General features: G+C 48.7%; 1 long non-coding RNA gene across 2 annotated transcripts in view; it reads right to left on the reverse strand.

The window, feature by feature from the left end:
- The window catches only part of LOC126958569 (uncharacterized), a 32,919-nt gene extending 14,294 nt beyond the window's left edge, over positions 1 to 18,625 (reverse strand). For both annotated transcript variants that reach the window (XR_007727231.1, XR_007727230.1), the window contains exon 1: positions 18,483 to 18,625. This is a non-coding gene — a long non-coding RNA (uncharacterized LOC126958569). The remainder of the gene's footprint in view (positions 1 to 18,482) is intronic.
- Between the last annotated feature and the right edge of the window lie 4,875 nt (positions 18,626 to 23,500).

The following is a 23,500-nucleotide window of genomic DNA, read 5'->3' on the forward strand; positions in this document are numbered from 1 at the left end:
AGACCCCTACCTTAACATACACAAAAGTCTGTTCCAAGTATCCTACATTTTAAAGATAGAACAAGAAAGCTTCTAGATGATAAACGTAAGAGGGCCTTATGCCTTTGGGGTTAGAGTTACTAAAAATTATTAATCATATAGAAAAAGATGGATAAACCAGACTATTTCAAAATTCAGAACTTCTTTTTTTCAAAGGACACCACTGAGAGAGTAAAATAAAAACCACAGAATAGAATATTATTGCAATATTTGTAATCAACATTAGACACACAACTAGAATGTATGAAGAAGCCCTACGCACCAGTTGTAAAAAGGCAGATAAAATGCAAATGAAAAATTACCCAAAGACATAGGCACTCCAAAAAAGAAGATGCCCAAACATCTAATAAACTGGTAACCCTGCAGGATGTTTGCGGAGACCTGGGAACACTTTCCTTTCTTAACCTGAGAGTTGATTAGATGGATACATTCACTCTTTGAGTTTCCAATTTTCAACTCACGGAGCTGTACACTTAAGATGTGTGTACTTTTCTGTATATACATGATACCACAATTATACTACAATAAGATTATCGTTTTTAATTTAGATAAGAAAAAGAAAATAACATTTTGGCCCTTTTACCGATCAACAGAGTTTAGAAAAGTAACAATGTACTATGTAACTTGCAAAAAGGAACAATAGAAAGATAAACCAAAAACAAATAAAAACAATTGTCTCTGGGAGGACAGGCAAGAACAGGGGAAAGGGATTAGGAATAAAAATTAGACTTAGCTGCATGTGTGTTTTTAAATAATCCTGATTCACAATCATGTAAATAATCAATATAATTTCAAAATGAGTCCATTTTTAAGAAATACTAATTTTAAATTAAGTTAATTGAGATGGTATATAGACAGAGCAAAAATTGTGACATAGATATTAACCTGAGTGACTAAAGTCATGCCATGTGAACATAAGGTTTCCATATGATGGGACATTAACGAGACAGGCCACTGTCCAAGTCACCAGGGCAGGCATTGCTAATCTATCAGAGCTCTTCCCCACTGAGCCCAGATTCCACTTCAGAATCCAGCTCAGCACACACTCCAGACAGCAGTGGCACAGAAGTTAAAACACGCTTGCCATTCCTACTCTGCGATAGCAGGGCTCCAAGAAACAGGATGAAGCAGTCACAAACCTACCCAGGTCTCCTAACCCCTCATTCTACTAATGGGAAAACTGAGGCCAAGAGAAGAGGAGTGGCTTACTCAAGGACACAGCCGGAGTTTAATTTTCCCTCTGCCACACCACCACCCAGGCCTTGGCATTCCAGCCCAAAGAATGGAGTCCTTTGCTCTTCCGTCAACCACACACGCCCAGGCAGGGGAGGTACAGAAGCAGTCAGCTGCTAACAGCTCTTCCAAAATTCCCAGGCAGGAACATTGCAGTTTGCCTTTGCACTGAGCCTGTTCCTGAATCCAGGGTTCTTCCCTTGCCTTAACAACCAAGCCACCATCCTGCCTCAACCAGCATCACGGAGATGTCTTACTCAATCGCAAGGATGATCCTGCCACTTTCCTGCTCAGAAGGTGGCCTTGCCTCCCTATTTCTTTACTCCCTAACTGGACATTCTAAATATTTGTGATCTGACTCTAAACTGCCTCTTTCTCTGATCATCAGCTTGCCGCCTCCTGTGGGCTCCAGCTCAACCCCACTTCCAGATCTTTGTCCACGCTGTTCCAACCACCTTATACTTTCACTGAGTCCCAGAAGGTGAAACTAGGACACCTGAAAGTCATTCTTTCATGCTCTGGGATGAAGCCAACCCCGTGAGTATGGTCAAGAGGCTTCAGTTGGAAGGAAAAGGGGCTCTTAAGGCTGGAGCCAGGTCAAACAGCAGAAACTTTCTCTTGAGCGTTCTCAACCTTCTTTAGACATAGGACTCTTTGAGAATCTGATTAAAACTGTGGACCCCATTCCTAGTTAAATACATCCAAACACAACATTTTCTATTTAATATCAAAGCACTGGGGAGAACCCTTAAGAATCCTTGCCCCACGAGGCTACAATGTCAAACACTATTTCCTTGTATTCATTACGTGTCAGGACTATGGTAAGGACCACACACATTATCTCATCTAACCCCTCAATACCACCATGAAGTAGGAAACATGGTTGCCTGCACTCTATAGATGAGGAACGAAGGCACAGATAGATGGTAGCCACGGAACCAGAATTCAGATCCAAGTCTTTCTGGCTCCTCAGCTTTTGCTCTCACATGATGCACCAAAGTTTTCGGTTGGTTACCCAGTGTCAGAATTTCCTAGGGTGCTCATTTTAAAATGCAGATTTCTCAGCCCCACACTAAGTCCAGTGAGTCAGAACCTCTGGAGGTGGAGCCCAGGAATCTGCGTCATTCACGAGAGCTCCAGCTGACTCTCAGGTACCCTAAGGTTGAAAACTGCTGCACTTCACTGGACTGTCTTCCCCAGTAAGCAGTAGCTAAACATTCCAGATATTACGGTTGTGTAATAGATGACCCCCGAAATGTAGAATGACCACTGTTTTATTTTACTCCCAAATTTGTGGTTCCAGAATTCAAGCAGGGCATCCCTTCCACCAGACTCCATTAGTCGAAGCAGTCACAAGCCAGCCTAGATTCAAGAAGAAGGGAATTAGACTCCACCTCTTGATGGGGCATGGCAAGGTTCCCATTGTACACAAACATATGGCATGGACGCTATTGTTGTGACCATCTTTGAAAAGGGTAATCTGCCACTCCAAGCCTCTATTCACATGCAAAATCCGGTAAAATCAACCGGGCTGCTTCGATCTGCAGCCTGGAGAGAACAATGCTTAACATTCATCAAAGTCACTTTTCAACAGGCTTCCTCATGCTTCACAGTTCACCCTTTCTGCTTCAGGAAGAACTGCAGTGGCACAGCAGGCCCCTCAACGGCCACATCAGAAAGTGCCTTCAGTGGCAACACTTTCCTGGCAGCTCATGATCTCATGGACCAATTTAAAAAAAAAAAAAAAGTGTTCATCCAGCTTCCTTCTGCATCCAGGTGGCCTTACCTCAGGGCACAAGGGGGACATAATGGGAGACCCAGAATCAAAATGAAAAAGGTTTAACGAGAAGACATCAAAGAGAGAGAACAGAAAGAGTGTAAACTAGGAACTAGGACAACCTTTCCAAAGGGCAGCTTGGCCACATATATCAAGATGTAAAATGTGCGTACTCTTTAACCCAGCGTTCCCACTTCTAGAATTCAGCTCAAGGAGATAACAGCTCAAACGCAAAAGAAGACATATGCATAGCATACACACACAGTATTGTTTGCAATAGAGAAGAACTGAAAACAACCTTCACTCCCACAAGTCAGTGATAGATCAGGCAAATAAATTGTAGCTCATTAATACTAATTTTCAAAGAATGAAGTAGATCTATAGGGACTGATATGGAAAAATCTCTAAGACAGACGGTTAAATAGAAAAAAAGGTATGTGAACAATACCTATCATAAATCACATTTATATAAAACTATGTGTGTTTTAGCCCCAAGAGAGATGTCTGGATGAAGGTCCCCTGGGTGATAGCATTTGGTGTCGATTTTGCTTTCTTCCGCATTGAAAGTGTTCAAGAATAATAATGAAGGTGCATCTATTATACCTACTCTGTGCTGCAGACTCCAGTAAATCCCTTACATATGTTAACTCATCTTATCCTAATAACAACGCTACAATGTGGATACTGCTATTACCTCTATCTTAGAGGACTGGAATACTAAGGCTCGCAGAGGTCAAATAGCTTGCCTACAGTTACACAGCCAGAAAGTGACAAAGACAGGAGTCAGACCCAGGCAGCCAGGCTCCAGAGTCCATGTGCTTAGCCATTAAGCTGTCCTACTCCACAGTGATTAGACACTATTTCTACGAAACAATAAGACTATTTTTCTTATTTAAAAAAAGACTGCATGCAGTGGTTCACACCTGTGACTCAGCACTTTGGGAGGCCAAGGCAGGCAGATCATTTGAGGCCAGGAGTTTGAGACCAGCCTGGCCAACATGGTGAAACCGTGTCTCTACTAAAAATACAAAAATTAGCCAGGCGTGGTGATACACACCTGTAATTCCAGCTACTAGGGAGGCTGAGGCAGGAGAATCGCTTGAGCCCGGGAGGTGGAGGTTACAGTGATCTGAGATCATACCACTGCACTCCAGCCTGGGTGACAGAGCGATACTCTGTTTAAAAAAAAAAAAAAAAAAAAAAAAGTCATCAACTTGGCTTTAAGGTGCCTTAAGTTTCCAAAAGACACATCCCCAGGTCTTTGTTGAGGATTCTCCTGCCCCCTTACCAGCTGGGGGTATAGACAGAATTCCTACAAGGTAAGTTCAAGGGACATGACAAGATCTGGTCCAGGAAGTCCCATGGTGGAAAGGATGTTAAGGAGACCCAGATTGTAGGCTTATCCCTTGGTGGGGTGAGAGGTCCATCCTGAGAGTCTACAACTGACCAATGGTAAAGAAAGAGACCCCTATGGAACTCAGTTCCAAGCCCCAGATTCATGCCTGATTCAAAGCCAGAAAAACATGTTATGATGAATATCTGTTTCAAATGAGACCCAAATGGCTAGCAAGTGAGATCACCAGAGAGGTGGTATCAACGAGTGCAGAGGTCTGAGAGCCGGAGTTCAATCTATGTGCATCCTTGGACTCTAGCACATCTGCAGGAGGGGTAAGGCAGGCCCACCAGGAGCTGTTGCCATGAAGGAGGGAGAACTCATCTAAGGGAAAGGAAAACTGAGGTCCAAACTTGGTCCAAAGATGAAGGTAAAGGAGGTTCTAGCACAGCTCTGGTGTGTCACTCAGTGCTCCAGCACAACCCCAACCACCTCATCCCTGAGATCTGGCACAAGGTGGCCTCCATCTCCTCACCTTTACAAGTTGAAGTTTGAGGAGCTGTTTCTCTCCTACCTCCGTGGGTCTCTGCAAGCAGCTGAGCTGGGAGCAGCCCCTCAGGCCCTCAGCACACACTGTGACAAGCAGGAGTTGTGGCCCCTCCCCCTTCTGTCTGGGGGACACAGCTGACACTCTGGGCTTCAATAGGAACAGAAGACATCACCACAGCAACTTGGAGTATAATGAAACGAAAGTGGTGGACACTCTTGGTTGACAAAGGCACACAGGAGGGGTCCCAGAAGGTGCCCAGGGCAGCTTGGAAAGGGATTTATGGTATCAGGGGTTGCCTTGAGCAGCTAGAGGTCAAGTTGCTCAGGGAGTGTGTGTACTGTGAGAAGCAAAAGGCCAAGTGCAAATCCTCAAGAAGACAAGAAAGAAAGAGGGTATGCAAAAGAGACCACGTCTGCAAGCCTTTGTGTCCTGGGCCTGCCCTAGTGAGGAGAGGGCTTGATTTCTTCCCACCTCCTCGTTCCCATTATCACTCCAGCCTCTACTCCTCCTCCTTCTCCACACTCAAAGAGCTCTCTCCCCAGCTCGCTCTCCATGTCCCCATCCACCCAAACTGTTTGGGAACCCACGTCTGGGTCCTCCTTCCACTGAAGAGTCAAAGAATCAGGTGGGACTGCCCCGCTGGGGGCAGAAGGGATTCTACTCTGGAAACTTTCTTTTTAAATCAAAGCAAGGAACAAATGGCTCTGCCATCCACTGGGGTCACCTTGGGTTGGAAATTTAAAATGCTTTAAAGTCGAGAGACCTATAAACATGACGTAACATGTTCTGCAGGCTGCTGCCTCTGTGACTTGCAGTCAAACGGCACAGATGGACACACGCCCCCATATACACCTATCCCTGGAACATCCCCCTTCCATGCCTGTACACGTATGTGCATGCACTCTCCCCATAGACAGACACACACAGGTCTGTGCATATGATCCCCCAAATAGATGTGCATTCACAGACCTTACACCACACACACTCACGCCTCATAGAGGAAGAAATGGGCAACTACATGCAGCTCCACCCTCGTGCATGAAGATACACACTTGCTGCATCCACACATGTACAGCAACTTGCACACAGTCACCCCACACACGCGCACGCCTTCACCCTGCATACACACAGATGCATACACACAAACCTCCCTTATACGCATCTCACAGATATAAACGAGGCCTGGGCTCACCCTGAACCCGAGACAGACATTCTCACCCCACGTGCAGACACACACAGAGGTACACACTCACATACACTGACCCCACCCACACCTGCACAGATGTGTGCAGACATTCCTATAGTCATCCAAATACAGACCTTCATGTGCATACACACTCACCCCACCCCAAATGGATGCATTTACTTTCCCCAAAGCAAAAATGTGTACAAACATCAATGCATGCTCGCCCACACAGACTGTGCTCACATACTCAGCCCACAGAGACACAACATAATCAGATAAACACTCAGCTTCCCTCCGACTTCAAACAACCATCTGGATGACCATGCAACTGCCTGGATTCTTGATTTTTTGTTCTTAACTTTCTCTTCTCTGAAAATGGTTCCACCATTTGCCCAGTGGTTCGGGCCAAGAACCTGAGAATCTTCCTTACCCCTCACAGCCAGGCTATCTGCCATGTCTGCCTTGAAAGTATGTATTGAATTCAGTCAAATCCCTCATCTCCAAAGCCATCATTCCACTCCACGCCCCCATCTCCCCAACCCCGGGCCATTGCTATAGTTCCTCCCTGAGGTCATTTTTTCCACTGTCGCCACCTACAATCTGTGGCAGTCAGAGCAAGAGACCTTTTTGTGACATCATTTGCACTTTACATAAGTGCAGGCTCCTTAACCGAGTCTACAAGCCTACATGATCAGACCCTGTTCCCCTCATGCCCTGACCTCATCTCCTGCATCCCCTCCACTCGCCCACAACACTCTCACCCATTGGCCTCCTCGCACTGCCTCAGGCACACCCACCCCTTCCCTACTCAGGGCCTCTCTCCCACTCTTCCCTCTGCCCCTGACTCTTCCTATGGCCCACACTCATCTTCTAGGTCTCTGTTGAACCGTCACCTCCTCAGAGAGGCCTCCTCTGATCACTCAGTCTAAACAGGACACTCCCCATTATTCTCATCCACTGGGTCTTGCTTCCTGCATAGCACTCATCACCATAAGCACTTCTTTATGTTTACTGTCTGCCTTTCCCTCTAAACTTGCACTGTCCAATAGCACAGCCACTGGCCTCGTGTGACTATTCAAATTTAAATTAACTAAAGTTAAATACAAAATTAATTTAAAAATGTAAAATTCAGTTCCTGTCACACTAGCCACATTTCTTTTTTTTTTTCTTTTTTCTTTTTTCTTTTTTTTTTTTTTTTTTTTTGAGACAGAGTCTTACTCTATCACCAAGGCTGGAGTGCAGTGGCATGATCTCAGCTCACTGCGAGCTCTGCCTACTGGGTTCACACCATTCTCCTGCCTCAGCCTCCTGAGTAGCTGGGACTACAGGTGCCCGCCACCACGCCCGGCTAATTTTTTGTATTTTTAGTAGAGACGGAGTTCCACCGTGTTAGCCAAGATGGTCTCGACCTCCTGACCTCATGATCCACCCGCCTTGGCCTCCTAAAGTGCTGGGATTACAGGCGTGAGCCACCTCGCCCGGCCACTAGCCACATTTCAAACCTGCAGTAACCACATGTGGCCAGTGGCTATTCCACTGAACACTGTGAGTTATTTCCATCGGCCCAGAAAGTTCCCTTGGATAGTGCTGCCACAGACTGTAGCTTAGAGAGGGCAGGGCAATGCCTCTTCTACTCACTAATGTGTACTCTGTGCCCAGCATAGGATCTGGCACATAGTAAGGGTTCAGGAAATCATAAGTGAATGAACCCACCCATGTGCACACAGTCATAAATGGAGACAGGCCCTTCCCTGTATCAAAGGCCTCATTCAAATGCCACTTCTTTCTTGAAGCCTTCTTGTCTTCCTTCCTTTCTCTTTTCTTCCAGTCACGATGCTTGCACCTCCACAACACACAAGTACTTATTACGAGCCGCAGACCTAAGTTCACTGCAGGCACTTTTGCCCCACACTGGCTGTGAGATGGAGAGGGAGGAGGAAGCGTTGCAGGCCATTTCTTCCCCCACTATCCACCTCTTGGGGCAGCAGAGGAACGACATTAAAACCACAAGCCCTGGACACAGCCAACTCCACGTTCACCCTCCAGCTCTGCCTCTTACTAGCTGTGACTTTGGACAGATTACTGAGCCTCTTTGAGCCTAATTTTCTCATCTATAAAATGCACATAGTAATGCATACTTCATAGAACTGCTATTTGAAGTAAAAGAAATAACCTATGTCCACGATGTTGGGGAGTGATCCCTTTGAGGGTGTTGCAGAAGTAGGACTCATTGACATTCTACGTGCCACATACAGGGTCTGGTAAGGAAACCTCAGTTAGTTTGCAATTTATTCCGAAGAGGTGTGGAATTCCATATAGGCGGGTGCTCCAGGTCACTGCCCCATGGCCTCATCGTTAACCATGCTCTGATTCTGACCTAGTGGCTGCAGCTCTGGAGCAAAATAATCCCTTGTTGTATTTCCATAATTTGTTAAAAGGATACTAAAATGCCAATTTTTTAAAAAGCAAACTATGATCACCACTGAACCCACACAGGGTCCTCAAATGCTGCTTTATCTGAGATGGGCCAGGATAAATAACTAAGCTTCCTCCATCTTTCTGGTTTGAGTCTCTCCAGGTATAATGATGGAGACAAGATCCTGGCCAAAATAAATTATCAGAGAAGAAGGAGCAGGGCCCATGAGGAAGGAGCTTGTATTAGTCCATTTTCACACTGCTGATAAAGACATACCCAAGACTGGGCAATTTACAAAAGAAAGAGGTTTATTGGACTTACAGTTCCATGTGGCTGGGGAGGCCTCACAATCATAGCAGAATGTGAAAGGCCCATCTCACATGGTGGCAGACGAGAGAAGAGAGCTTGTGCAGGGAAACTTTGCTTTTTAAAACCATCAGATCTCGTGAGACTTATTCACTCTCACTAGAACAGCACGGGAAAGACCTGCCGTCATGATTCAGTGACCTCCCACCAGGTCCCTCCCACAACGTGCAGGAATTCAAGATGAAATTGCAGTGGAGACACAGCCAAACCCTATCAGAGCTGGCTTGGGAAGAAGGAGGAGGAAATCAGAGGGAATTTAGCTATCAGGCAAAATCCAGCATCGTGCAGTAGTGAACTCGTGGGATCCGATGCCAAACTGCCTGGGTCCAGTCCAGCTCCGCTCATCACTGTGAGACCTTGAGCAAGTTGTTTATCCTTTCTGTGCCTTTGTCTGTGAAGCAGGGTTAATCATAAGACCTACTTCAATGGGTTGTTTTGAAGAGTAAATTCATTAATATATATAAGGTGCTTAGAAAGGTGCCTGGCACAGGTTAAGATGTCACGTTTTTTTTTTTTGAGACAAAGTCTCACTCTGTCACCCCGGCTGGAATGCAGTGGTGCAATCTCAGCTCACTGCAACCTCCACTTCCCAGGTTCAAGTGATTCTCCTGCCTCAGCCTCCTGAGTAGCTGGGATTACAGGCATGTACCACCATGCCCAGCTAATTTTTTTATTTTTAATAGAGACAGGGTTTCACCATGTTGGTCAGGCTGGTCTTGAACTCCTGACCTCAAGTGATCCACCTGCCTCACTCCTGACCTCAAGTGATCCACCCACCTCAGCCTCCCAAAGTACTGGGATGACAGGTGTGAGCCACCACGCCCGGCCACATGTTAAGTTCTTAATGAGGGTTGGTTACGTAAATTGGTGAAGAGAGTGGAGAAGTCTGAGAATTGGGTCTAGGAAATCTCCCTATACCTTTTCCACTCTCTTCTCTCCTAAGTCTCCTAACCAAACTTTCTTCCCATTTTCTTTAAAGTCCTCCCCACCACCTGATCCTAGGTAGACTCCATCACAGACCCAAAGTGGCTCTAAAGGGAACACAGTGGCTGAAACAGGGGAAAGACATTCAGCTCTGCATCTTCACTATCGCCCAGGGTGAGGGAATTAAATCCACACTAAGAGGACTTGGAAGGGTCTCAGAGAGGGCCAGAAGGTGATCAGCATGCCTTCTACGTGAATACACCTTTGTTTAGTTGGAAATCTTAGTGCAGTGTATCACTCTCTGAGTAGACTTCAGACAGCTGTGATTCAGATGTTTCTAAAATACTGAAAAAATACCCGTACAACAAAAATTGCCTGCATTTCAGTGCCTAACAACACTACAGTGTACCAGAGCACCTGAATATTAAATGTTAAGAAGTCTTAGAATCCCCTTATCACTCCCAGAGTTCAGAGCGAAGAGCCGTTGGGAAGAGAAACCATGGTCTGTCCTTGAAGGCAGACCCTTGATGTTGTGGAGCCTGGGGGGCCAGGGGTGTGGGGCAGTGGGATGGGGGAAAAAGAAGAAAGTAGAGAGAAAGAGAATAAATCATCGGAAAGAACAGACGGCGTATCAGGCCTGCAACAGGCAGAATCACAGCCCCCCAAAGATGTTCCCATTTTAATTCCTGGAATTTGTGAGTGTTATCTTATAGGGCAAAAGAGACTTTGCAGGTATGATCGAGCTAAGGATCTTCAGATGAGGAGATTATACTGGATTCTCTGAGTGGTCTGAGAGGGAGGCAGGAGGGCCAGAGTCAGAGGAGACATGATGATTGAATCAGAGGTCGGAGTGATGCCGAACCACAATCCAAGGATTGTGGGAAGCCTCTAGAAGATAGAAAAGGCAAGGAAACAGATGATCTCCCAGAGCCTCCAAAACGAACACAAACTGTGGCCCATTTTAGACTTCTCCCCTCCAGAACTGTAGGATATTAAATATGTTACTGTTTTAAATCATAACATTTGTGGTCATTGGTTACAACAATAGGAGTCTAATACAGGATCCATAACAGACATGACGGCAATTAACTCAACAAATATTTCCCTGGAGGTCTGCTATGAGCCAGGCACTGCCCTGGGCATGGAGAAAAGAGCGATGAAAAAGGAGACAAATCCCTCTTTCCTGGAGCTTTCATTCTAGTGGGAAGAGATAGGTAATAAATGAGTTAAATAGGATAATTTCAAATAGTTAAAAGTACATGAAAAAGCCAGGCACAGTGGCCTTATAATTCAGTAGCTATTTTTATTCTTGCATTTGAAGGACCAAAGGCATACCCAGGTGGAGAGTTTTGACAGTCAGTTGGACTTTCAGCCTGGCTATTTCAAGAGTGGTTCAACTGCCATTTTACTGAACACTTATTATGTGCCAGACACTGTACTGGGCTCTCTCACATTGGCTAGCTTCTCTCAGCTTCCTAATAGTGGAGCTCTTAAGAATGTGAGGCCTCAGATGCCAAGATGAATAATTTATGCCAGGCACCTAAAGGGCCGCATCATCTGGCCCACTATGTGTCACTGACACAAGCGGGAAGGATCAAAGCTGTCTGTCACCCCAATTTTTCCCATAACTTGTATCATAGGAGGCACTTCCTATGTGCCAGGCACCACTCTAAACATTCCACGTGCATTGTCTCATTATATCCTCACAAGACCCTTGAGAAATGGGTTCTGTTGTTATTCCACACCACAGCCAGGAGCACTGAGGCCCAGCCAGGCAGAGCTGCAATTTTGGGTTTTGTTTTGTTTTGTTTTGTTTTGTGAGATGGAGCCTCACTCTGTCTCTCAGGCTGGAGTGCGTTGGCATGATCTCAGCTCACTGCAACCTCCGCCTCCCGGGTTCGAGCGATTCTCCTGCCTCAGCCTCCTGAATAGCTGGAATTACAGGCACGCGCCACCACACCCAGCTAATTTTTGTATTTTTAGCAGAGATGGGGTTTCACCATGTTGGCCAGGATGGTCTCGATATCCTGACCTCATGATCCCCCCACTTCGGCCTCCCAAAGTGCTGGGATTACAGGTGTGAACCACCGCACCCAGCCCAGGTCTGGAATTTGAACCCAGACAGGTAGACTCCAGGGACCACTACCCTGCACTGCTCCATTGCCAGCACTTGGAGTCTTTGTATCCAAGGAGGCCCAGCAGCCTTCCCTTGATGCAAGCCTCTTTGGAAAGAGGGGAACAGACAGAGGCCGCCCCTGGTTGCAGGCAGTGTGATGCCATGGGAAGAGCGCCAGCTTGGGTGCAAGGGGGACACAAGGTGAAGGCCTGGGTCTACCCCTCTACCCCTTACTGAGCTGCAGACCATAGGGAAGAACTTCAGATTCACTAAGCCTCCACTTCCTTTTGAACAGAGATCTTCATTCATTCCTTCCACGAATATTTACTGAGACCTTTCCATGTGCCACACACTGTCTTCACAAATGTGATGTTCTAGCTAGGAAGACAGACGAGAAAACAAGTGACCGAACAAATAAAATAACTGCAAGCCATAATGAGTACCACGCAGGGAGGCAGCCAGGGGCTGTTGGGGGAAAGCTGGCATGAGGGCCTATTGTGGATAATAAGAGTGGTCACCTGGAGGGCGAGAAGGAGCCGGCTACATAAAGGAGAGCAAGCACTCTGGACAGACAGAAGAGTATGTGCAAAAACCTCAAGAAGTTTGGGAACTGAGGGAGCCCAGCATGGCTGCAAGCAGTGAAGAGACCACACGAGATCCTAGTCCCTCTTCCTGGCTTGTTGTGAGCATGAAAGAGGGCTGCACACATGTAGTAGACACTTAATATATGTGAGATGTGCTCCTCTCTCCCCCAAGGTGGGTGCCATGGGTCCAGAAAGAGGCTCCTTCCCAGGGGTGGGGCAACACTCCTAACCATCTTCAGCCACGAAACCCTAACAGCTCCTCGGGGTCCCCAAGCTCCAAGCCTCTCTTGCCACCATCAAAGCACACACTTTCTCCCTTTGTCTAATTATTCCTAATTGGAAGAAAAATTGTTTGGCAAATCAACTGGCATCTCCTTGGCTCCGGTGTCCTAGCAACCCAGCTCTCAAGGGGTGACACCAGAGAGGAGGCGCCTGCCGCCTCCACACTGCACGGAGTGCCAGGGAAGGGCAGGCATGACAGCTACACCCCCAGACTGGCGTCTCCTCTCTCCTTGGCCCCTCAGTGCTGCACCCTGCACGCACGCGCGCGCACACACACACACACACACAAACACACACTCCACAGAGGCCACCAGCACTTGACCTGCCTGAAACATAACCTCAGCCTTTCTGGAAAGCAGAAGGTGTCTCAGAAATAGATTTCTAATTTTCCAGCCACCTGCTCGGCTGAAAGATATTCTGGAGTTTATAATTACTTTTCAAGCACTTAACTAGAGCCTAGTTTCTAGGGCAGCCTGATGTATCTCCTAATGTTCTCCTAATGTTTATAGGGAAATCTCACCCTCCTGCTCAACTAGGGTGGCAGGAGAGTGCCCAGCCAGGTCCCTGGGAAGGGCACTGCCTCCTGGGCTCAGGCTTTGTAAAGATAGCAATACTGCCCTGGTGGGCTTTGAGGAAGGAGTCAATGAGATAATGCAGGTACAGCTCCTGGACAGGACACCAGAAGTCCAAGAAGTTCTCAGAGACTATTTAGCAGTGGTTCTAATGAAAACAGGCAGCATGGGCCGGGCGCGGTGGCTCACACCTGTAATCCCAGCACTTTGGGAGGCCGAGGCGGGTGAATCACTGGAGGTCAGGAGTTTGAGACCAGCCTGACCGACATGGTGAAACTCCGTCTCTACTAAAACTACAAAAACTACCCGGGCGTGGTGGTGGGCATCTGTAATCCCAGTTGCTCGGGAGGCTGAGGCAGGAGAATTGCTTGAACCCCAGAGGCGGAGGTTGCAGTGAACTGAAATCACACCACTGCACTCCAACTCCAGCCTGGGTGACAGAGTGAGACTCAGTCTCAAAAAAAAAGAAAAGAAAAGAAGAAGAAGAAGAAAAAAGAAAACAGACACAGACAGCGTGGTCCTCACGTCTGGGAGCATGCCGGTTGAGGGACCAGGGCTTGGAGGCAGAACCTCCGTCAATTGCCCTCTAACAGGTGACTTGAGCTTGGTGGCTGGACCAGGGTTCAAATCCCAGTCACACTATCTACTGGCTGTGTGATCATGGGCAAGTTACCCACCATCTCTGTGCCTCAGTCTCCCCACCTGGGAAGTACAGATGATGATGGTGCCCACCTCATAGGGCTGTTAAGGAGCTTAAAAGAGTCAATTCATGTAAAGCAATTAGCACAGTACCCAGCTCATAGCAAGAGCGCTGAGTAAATATTCTATTACTGTTATTATCAGATAATGAGCGAACAGCTACCCCTGTTCTTTGATTATTTGATAACAGTAATAGAATATTTACAGTTACCGTATATTTATATTACTTCTCAAGCACTGTTGAAAATAAATATATAAATATATATTTATTTACATATATTTATATGTGTGTATATATACACACATAGTAACTTCTATTTGTATTTTTATCTCATCCTTTTAAATTTATACTTTATATATGTCTCATAATGTATGTACAGGTTTCATAAATGAACATACATATATTGATGGGCCTTACTCAAGAAAATTTCAAGGACAGGGGAACACAATCAAAAAAGGTAGGAAAGAGAGACTAAACACAAATTAGTTCAAGTGGAAGAGGCCCTAGGGATCCTTCAGCCAATCCCCACTGGGGACACTGAGGGCCGGGAAGGGGGTGACGCAACCCAGAGTCACACCAGAAATAATGAACCAAAGCCCTGAAAAATCCACAGAAGGCTTGAGAAGCTGACGCCACAGAACTCCCAGGAGACAAGCATCTGCCGCATGGGTGGAGCAGTCAGAAAGGCTTCCTGGAGGAGGTGGCAGGACCTGACCTTTGAGCAGAACGGCAAAAAGTCCCACATGGGTCAAACCTAGAAAAGAGGAGCCATTGCTTCTAAAGTCGCCAGCACATGGGGTTTACAGGGTGTTCACCCAGGGTGAACAATCCCACCAGGGCTAACTTCCAACAATTAAGGGTTTACAATTCACTGGCAAATGTCCTGAAAATTGAGGGGTACACGTTGGCACCAGCACACCCTAGAGCTCCCCCCGGCTGCTCAGCGCTCACGCACTGCGAATCTCTACCCGCCTCTCTGTCCTCCAGTCAGTTTATCTATCTGTCGTTCCCCCCGACTGCTCGGTGCTCACACACTGCCAATCTCCACCCTACTCTGTCCTCCAGTAGGTCTGTCTGTCTGCCGTTGGGTCAGCCTACCACTCTCTCTCCCGAGGTCATTCTCTGAGCTGGGGTGAGGGACCAGGATGTCACTGCCTCTGTCCCTTAGGTGTCTCCTCCCTGGGTCTACACTGGGGTCCCTGTCTCCCCAGCTCTGCTGATGTGCGTCTGGGTCTCTCGCCTCCTCGGTGCCTCCTCTGACTAGAGTGTGTCTGTGGGTTGCTTGACTGCCCGCCAATCCTCTGGGCCTGCTGCTCTCTGGCTCTGGGTACGTGTGGGCGGAGCTGGTGTGTAGCTGACTTCTCTGTGGGCCTCTAAGTCAGTGGTTCTCAAAGCGTAGTCCAGGGGGCAGCAGTGTCACCTGGGAATCTGTCAGAAGTGCACATTCCCAGCCCCACCCTAGACCTACCAAAGCCGATGCCCTGGGATGAGTGACCTGGCGATCTGTATTTTAACACCCCTTCCCCAATCCCCGGGGCTTCTGGTGCAGTTCAAGTTTAGCACCAAGTCAATCTCTTTCTGGATCTTCCTTGCGGGGAAGGAGGAGTGTTCCTCGCTCTCGGCCTGGCTTGTCCACCCCTGCGTCATTCTCCCGGTAGGTCTGCATCTGTCTGTCACTCCCAAGGCCACTGGACAGAAAGCAGCTGCATCCCGGTGGGCACTTGGCTCGTGCCCTGTCCCTGACAGCTGGGACCCAGACAAAGAGCAAACAAGCCAGGCAGAGGAGAAAAGCCCAGTGAGAGGCACAAAGCAGCTTGTGGACTGACCACAAAGCCTGGGGCAGCCAGAGCCTCTTCCTCTGCTGGAGACAATCATAAGGCTGTGTTCAGATCACCTCTGGCAGGGATTCTCCCCGGCTGCACACGGAATCACCTGGGACTCTGCCAAAGCATCCTAGATGCTGGGGATGCACTCCCAGAGATTCTGCTTCAGGTAGTTGAGCTGAAGCCCAGACATCAGTATTTTTTAAAACACTACCCAGGTGATTTGAACGTGCAGAGAACAAATTCCTAATGGAACCATCACAACCCCCTTCAGGATGGTGATCAGGATTCCCCTTGTGCCAATGGAGCAAATGAGGTTGAGAGGAAAGGACTTGACCAAAGTCACATCACTAAAAACGGCAGAGCTGGCGTTTGAACCCAGATCTGTCAGGCTCCAGGCCCACATCTTTGACTCCACCTCGAGCTGTACATTTTGCACGTAACAGTGTCATTCTCCATGGCCCGCTCAATGCTGGTCTCCCTGGATGGCCGTGGGTTACCCCTTCAGGCAATCCAGTGGCATCCCCCGCCACTTACTTCCCCACCTCCCCGGTACTCCCCAACCCTGATGCCCCCAGCCTGGGACAGCCAGCCCCTCTGAAGTGGCTGACCTGTTACAGCACCCTCGCCCTGGGGGTAAACTCTCTCACTCTTTGCAAAGGATTTTTATTATATCATTGCCAGGAAGGTTTCCTTCCTGATACCCCCCTAGAAAGCCTCGCTGCATCCCCACTCCTCCGTAAAAACACTCTTCTCCTCCAGGCCCCTGCCCCTGGAGTCTGACCAGCCCACTTCTTGTTATATAAAGCGGGCGTTTGCTTTCTCTCCAAATGCAGTCAGCACCCGGGCTCTGCAGCCACAATGCCAACAACAGTGCAATTGCCTAACAGCAGTTTCTCAGCCTCTCCCATGGAGGTGCCCTAACCCACAGGAGTGACCTCATCCCTGCAGGAGCCTGCACCACAGGCCAGTCTGGCCCCTCTTAAGCTCAAAATGTCTTTGAAGCCTCCTATTTTCTCTTTAAAAGTCAAGTGAACTTTTCATTTTACTCCATAATGTGTCAGAGTTTGTTTCAATATAAAAATAACACCTATTGATTGAATTTTGACAAGGAACATGTATTACTTTTGTAATGTAAAATATTTGATTAATAAGTAAATAGAATACTTCTAATTCCTTACCATCAAGTAAAATTGATGATCCAGTGAGATGCCAGGTTTACTCTGGCTTTATGAATTCCCAACACATAGGGCATCCCCAGGGGCATCCATAATGCATTTATTCTTTCTTTCCTTCACCCATTCAACAAATATTTTTAGAGTGCCTGCAGTATCCCAGGCCTGGGGACTATAATGATGAGTAAAACAGACATGCTTCCAGTCTCCAGGGAGCTTCCAGTCTATTCAGGGGGTCAAGATGTTAACACACACACACACACACACACACACACACACACACACATTCTCTCTCTCTCACTCTCTCACTCAAAATAAAAGTATAATAAGTTGTAATAAATACACTGCAGGAAAAGCAAAGGATGCTCTGAGAAAGAATAATGGGTGCACTAAAATTGTTTCCAAGGAAGTGGCATTTAAACTGAGACATAAAGATGACTAGGAGTTGGCCAGGTAAAAGAGAGCAGCGAGAGAATACTGTAGATGCCAGTAACAGCCGGTGGGAAGGGGGAGAGGGGCACAAGCCCAAACCTTCCTGGCAGCTCAGGGATGAGTCCTTCACCGTCTACAGCAACAGTTTACAGGAGCGGTCCCCCTTATGAGCCCTGGGAGGCAGCCAGGCCCTCTGCTAGACCCAGCCCAACTGTATGCAGTCTCTGGGCCAAACCTTCCTGGAGGCTCAGGGATGAGTCCTGCACCACCTACAGCAAGAGTTTAGAGTAGCAGTCCCCCTTATGAGCCCTGGGAGGCAGCGAGGCCCTCTGCTAGAGCCAGCCCAAGTGTAGTCTCTGGGCACAAGGCCACCTGTGATCACACAGCCAGCTTCCAGCTCAGTACCAACCTAGAGGACCTGGAGGACCTGGAGCCAGGTGGGGTGAAGGCCAGCAGGCAGCAGGCACAAAGGCTGGTGAGGCCTGTGGATTCAGTCCCAAGTAGAAAAGTGTAGGGCTTCAGTCAACTCGAGATCAGGGCCAAGACCAGGCTAATCCTCTAGGGTTTCCTCACACTGTCCCTGATGTCTGGTGACAGCACCTTTGGAGCACATGGCATGAGAGAACAGCCTTTAGGAATTAGAGGGCCAGCTGCCCTTCTGAGCCTAGCTCTGGTCAGAGACTCCACCACGGTCAAGCCCAACACCTCACTTTGTGCTCAGCTGTGCGTCCCTGGCCCCTGCTCCTGAGTCACTTTCTAGCAAGCCAGTCCATCTAGGATGGGGGGCTGCTCCCCTCCTGCCTGCTGTCACCCCCATGAAGGGAATCCTGGCCTTGAACTCAGGCCTATCTGGGCGGGGTGCCCTGTGTCCTGAACCCTCTGCCACCACTGCAATAGTGTGCTCATTCTGGGGTTCAGCACTGCCCCCCTGCACTCAGCCCAGCTCTCCCCATGTCCCAGCAGGGGGTACCCACCATCCGCCTCATTGTCTCACTGGTTCTTCTCCGACTCCTCTCCCACCTGGGCCATTGAAGCAGCTTCTTGTCTGTGCTTTCTGCTTCCCAGTAGCCAGGGGTACCTTTCCGAAAACACAAATCAGGCACTTCAGTGAACTTTCCATGGCTCTTAGGGTAAAGTCCAACTCCTTTACTGAAGTCGACAATTTCCAGGCCCCTACCCTACCCCCACCTGCTTTCATCTTCCGGGAAGATTTGTAGAGGAGGAAAGGATACTAGGAGAAGGCTCAGGGGAGAGTGGAAGGAACAATTCAGCAGCAGGAGCACAGACTGGAACACCCCAAACTTGGGACCTCCACCCCACCCAGCAGCTTCTGCCCCTACAGGAGCAGGAGCTGGTTGCTGGTAGCTGGCCGCAGAGAACGGCTCTGAGGGCGGAAGCTGCAGGAGCCCGGGCGCTGCCGCCAAGCCTGGGCCTCTGCTGCCCCCCAGCGGCTGAATGGAGCAGCTCGGGCAGGTGAGCCAGTCTTGCAGTGACCAGAAGCCAAGTGTCTCCCCAGGACTCCTAACACCTCCGCAAGTGAGCAAAGTCCACAGTCAAGGGTGTGGCCAAAAGCAAAGTCCTCCATCACCAGTCAGCATCAGCGTCCAGCCCAATGGGTCCTGAACACACTTCTGTTACGCATCTGCCATAATGCATTGTAATTTTCCTGTTCCTACATCTGTAGCAACTAGACCCCACTAGATCTTATAATCTGGGGTCCCCACTCACAAGGTAATCCCATGCCTTCTGGTCATCCAGCCTCTCCAGGCCTCTCACTCCCTTACTGCTCTACCCTGCTCTTCCCTACAAGACCTCCTTCCCAATCCCCTGGGCCTTGGAGACCATCCCAGGCCAACAAACCCCAAGCAGAGCGCTTCGGCCTCTCCACACACGCCCCTTCCACCACCAGTTTGAAGTGACCGCAGGTTCTCCCACCACCACCCCCAACGCTCATTCATTCTCTCATTCCTTCGTTCACCAAATACTTACTGAGAGCCTCATGGGTGCTGGGCTTTATGCTAGACCCTAGAACAACGGCAGAGAACAGACATACAAGGTCTCCTCCCACGGAGGAGCTTCCCTTCCAGCTGGGGCAGACAGACAATCGGATCAACGAACAAGGTAATCTCTGATAGCGATAAGTTGAGTGATGTGTTATAGGGGACTTGGAGGGTGGCAACAAGGGTCAAAATTAGGTGACTTAGGGAAGGGTCTTGGCCTGTCTGAAGTCAAGTATGATGGTTTTTGAATATGTCTATCCACTGCCTTCAAAAAGTGGAGCCTAATTTCCCTTCCCCTATGTCCCTTACATGCAAGCTGTATTTAATGACTCACAAGAATAATGTGGCAGAAGTAATGATATTTGACCATGGACGACTTCCAAGATATGGCATGAAAGGATTCCACCCTACTTTCCCCTCTCTCACTCTAGGGGAAGCAGCTGTCAATGAGGACACTCAAGTCAACCCATTGCGAGGCCCACAGCGGGGAACAGAGGCCTCCTGCCAGTAACCATGAGTACACCATCATGGAAATGGACCCTCCAGCCTCAGTCAAGCCTTCAGGTGACTGCAGCCACATGAGTGACCCTGAGCCAGAACTACCTGGCTAAGCCACTGAGGGTCAATTTGTCCACTAAACACAAGAGGCACCGTGCCTTGCGCCCACAAGACATTTAGGACTAGAGAAAATGTTTTACACTTCCTTTAAAATCAGAGAAAGAAGGAACTTTTAGGTCAAAGAACATGTTTTTAATTTATAACACTAATATATTTACCTTTATACCAACACAATCATGAAATGTAATTTTTCAAATATTCTTAGAAAAAGGAAGAGGCCAAAAAAGGCAAAAGTGCCCAGGTCCCATAAACATCATCATGTGCTCCTGAAGCTGCTCCAGAATTCCTGACCCACAGAAACCTGGAGATAATAAACACTTGTGATTGTAAGCTATTAAATTTGGGGGTGATTTGTTACAGCTTCGTATACTGGCTTTGTGAATATTTTAGGGCAGAGCATAAGCACTGCAGACAGGGAAGAGCAGGTGCAAAGACATCATCTTGGCGTGCTCCAAATGAACAGAAAAAGAGTTGTTTAACCTCTTTCAGCCTTCATCTTCTGGCCTGGAAGATGGGCCGATGATCGTCACATCTCATTGTGTGGCTGTTGGGATTAAATGAACCTTATCTGGCACAAAGCAAGCACCGAATCCCGTGCTGGTGTCCCCTCTCTCCAGCAGGTGTGGGGTCCCGAGGAGGCTGTGTTCTGGTTGTCAGCGGACTCTGGCAGCTTCTGACACAGGCTTCTTCGGTCTCACCTATCTTCATTTGCGTTAATAGCACCTGGGGAGCACTCACCGTGAGCTAGAGATGTTTCTAGGTGCTTTGTAGGTGTGCACATGTGCAATGTCTTATTGTTTGCTAGGATAACTCAGCCTCCTCTTGGCCTTTCTTCCCCATCCCACGCCTTGCCTGGGCCCCATACCTGAAGGCCTGAGCCATCCTAGCACCAGAGCCCTCAGGTTTCTTGTGCCTGCGATCTGCACCAATGTGCCCAGCAGCTGGAGGCGGGGGGCGGGGTTGGGGTGCAGAGAGACTTCTAGGCAGGACTCTGAGGTGGGAGAAGTAGGTGTTCCACAGACCAGGATGGGAGGAGCTCAGGCTTTGCAGCTCTGCCCACAAGATCTGCCTTCCTTTCCCAGCACCCACTTGCTCATTTACCCAGATGCAGTCAGAGTCTTCTGTAATCCTGGAAGATTCCTGATTGTGAGGCACAGTCCTTACTTTCCCCCTAAAAGCCTATCATTTACACACACATCTACCCGTGCTCTGCTGAAGTAGGGAAGAGCCCTCCCTCACCACTGTCAGGGCATAAGAGACAAAGCAAGGCCATAGCCCAGGGGCTCAGGAACGGCAGTGGGGGGCGGGAGAGGGGGCATTACTTCTCCACGTGTGCGTGCACACACAGACACACACACACACACACACACACACACACACCTTGAAGCCTGAAGCCTGAACTCTCCCCTTCCTTAGGAAGTCTTTCACCCAGATTCACAGACAGGTTAGGAGCATGAGGATGAGCAGTCCCTGAGCTGGCTGGGTGTAGGAGGGGTGTCCATCACTCCCTCCCCTACTCGCTGCCCCTGCCAAGTAGACACACCGTGATCTATGATGGCAGTAATAATAATGGCAACAAGCGGTGGTGGCAGAGTGCGTCCTCTGGGCCAGGGCTCTGCATGCATTCATTCACACAGCATCATGTATTCAGTCTTCACATGGAGAAGATAGCACTGTTACCTCCGAGGATGAGCCGAGAGCACAGAAACGTGAAGTCACTTGCCCAGGGTCACACAGGGAGAAAGTGGGATTCAAATCTAAGCAATCCACCTGCAGAGCCGGGGCTCATGGCACTGAACCATACAATCCTGCTTGTCTTGCCCATCCAGGTCACAGACACCTGGACCTAAGGGCAGCCAATCATCACGAGGAGGAGCTGGGCCAATCAGTCACTCCTTCAGCTAGACTGGGAGCAGTGGGCGCAGGGGCCAGGAGGAGAGACTGAGCTCCACTGTGGAGTAGAGCGGGCAGAATAGCCTTGGAGACCAGGTGTAAGAGAGAACAGAGCAACCATGCAGAGAAATGCCAAGCCGAGATGCCCAAGAAGCTCCCAGGAGAGAGGCCAGAGCCCATCTCAGTCCTGCTGGCTCCCAAGCTGCAGGCCGCCAGAAACCTGCTGGTCCAGTGGCTCCTGCCCTGGGAGATGTGGAAGTCCTGCCGCACCTACAGTGTGTCCCTTTCATGGGACAAGCTTTAAAAGGTCTCCCATCCTGGCTATCAGAAGAGTTCTGGTCAGAACATACTGTGTGACCTTAGGCAAGTTACTTAACCTCTCTGTGCTTCAGACTCCTCCAGGAAATGAGATTTTGTGAGAATTCAAATTGATGCTGTATATGAAGCAGCTTAGGAGACTTACCAGCATGTAACAGATGTGAAGTAAGTTGTAGATATTTCCGGTGCTTCCCCTCCCCCCACCACCCCCCACCCAGGCATCCTCACCCCTCCTAGTGGACTGAATCTTGAGTGCACACAGTGTAGACTCAGGTTGAGGCCCTGGTGACATGGCCAATGGGGACCTAGGTGAATGATACTGACCCGACTGGCTTAACTCGAGTGCCAGAGGGCCCTCATATGAGAACACTGCCGTGGGGGCCTGCATCAATATTCCGCACCCCAGTTCCCCTCTGGGGCCCTGACCTCTCCCCTCATTAACCCCCTTCCCTGCCCCCAACCAACAGCTGCAATCTGCTGTTGGTTGTGGGTTTTTTATAATAAACTTTTTATTTTGGAAGAATCTAAAAACTACAAAGATAGTACAAATAGCTCCTGTATACCTTCTACTGATAACATCTCACATAGCCATGGTACATTTATAGAACTAAGAGATTACCATTGACACAATAACTATAAACCAAACTCCAGATAAATCCAGAAGCATGCTAGAGAGGCATACTGCTGGGGGTGCGGAGGGGCGGGATGCAGAGGTGCCCTCAGTTCCAACAGGGGAGGGAGGGGCCCCGTGCGAGCTGACTGGAAGGATCCGTCACACCTGCTCCCTTTTCCTCCCTCACATCTACAGAAGTCACTGCTCTTCCCTAGGTCCCCACCTTCACTCAGACGGGAAGCAGCTCTGATGCAGGGTTTGTGTGCTGAAGGCCTGTTTCCAGGGACTTTCTCAGTGAGGGAGAAGGTCCACCATGGAATGGGTGAAGAGCATGCACTCTGGACACAGACAAACAGAGGCCAAATCCCAGCTTTGTTGCTGTGTGACTCTGAGCAGGTGACTTAACCTCTCTTTCCCTTCAACTTTCCTGCTCTTTCCCTCCATCTCTGCTTCAGACCCTGCATCTTGGGCTCTTTCTGTCAGACACAGTCTTCCTAAGTCTAGTTTCTCTCTCCTCAGCCTCTTTCAGCCTTGGTGTTCCCCCACCCCA

The sequence above is a fragment of the Macaca thibetana genome, chromosome 1 (genome assembly GCF_024542745.1).
Source record: "Macaca thibetana thibetana isolate TM-01 chromosome 1, ASM2454274v1, whole genome shotgun sequence".
Classification (NCBI taxonomy): Eukaryota; Metazoa; Chordata; class Mammalia; order Primates; family Cercopithecidae; genus Macaca; species Macaca thibetana.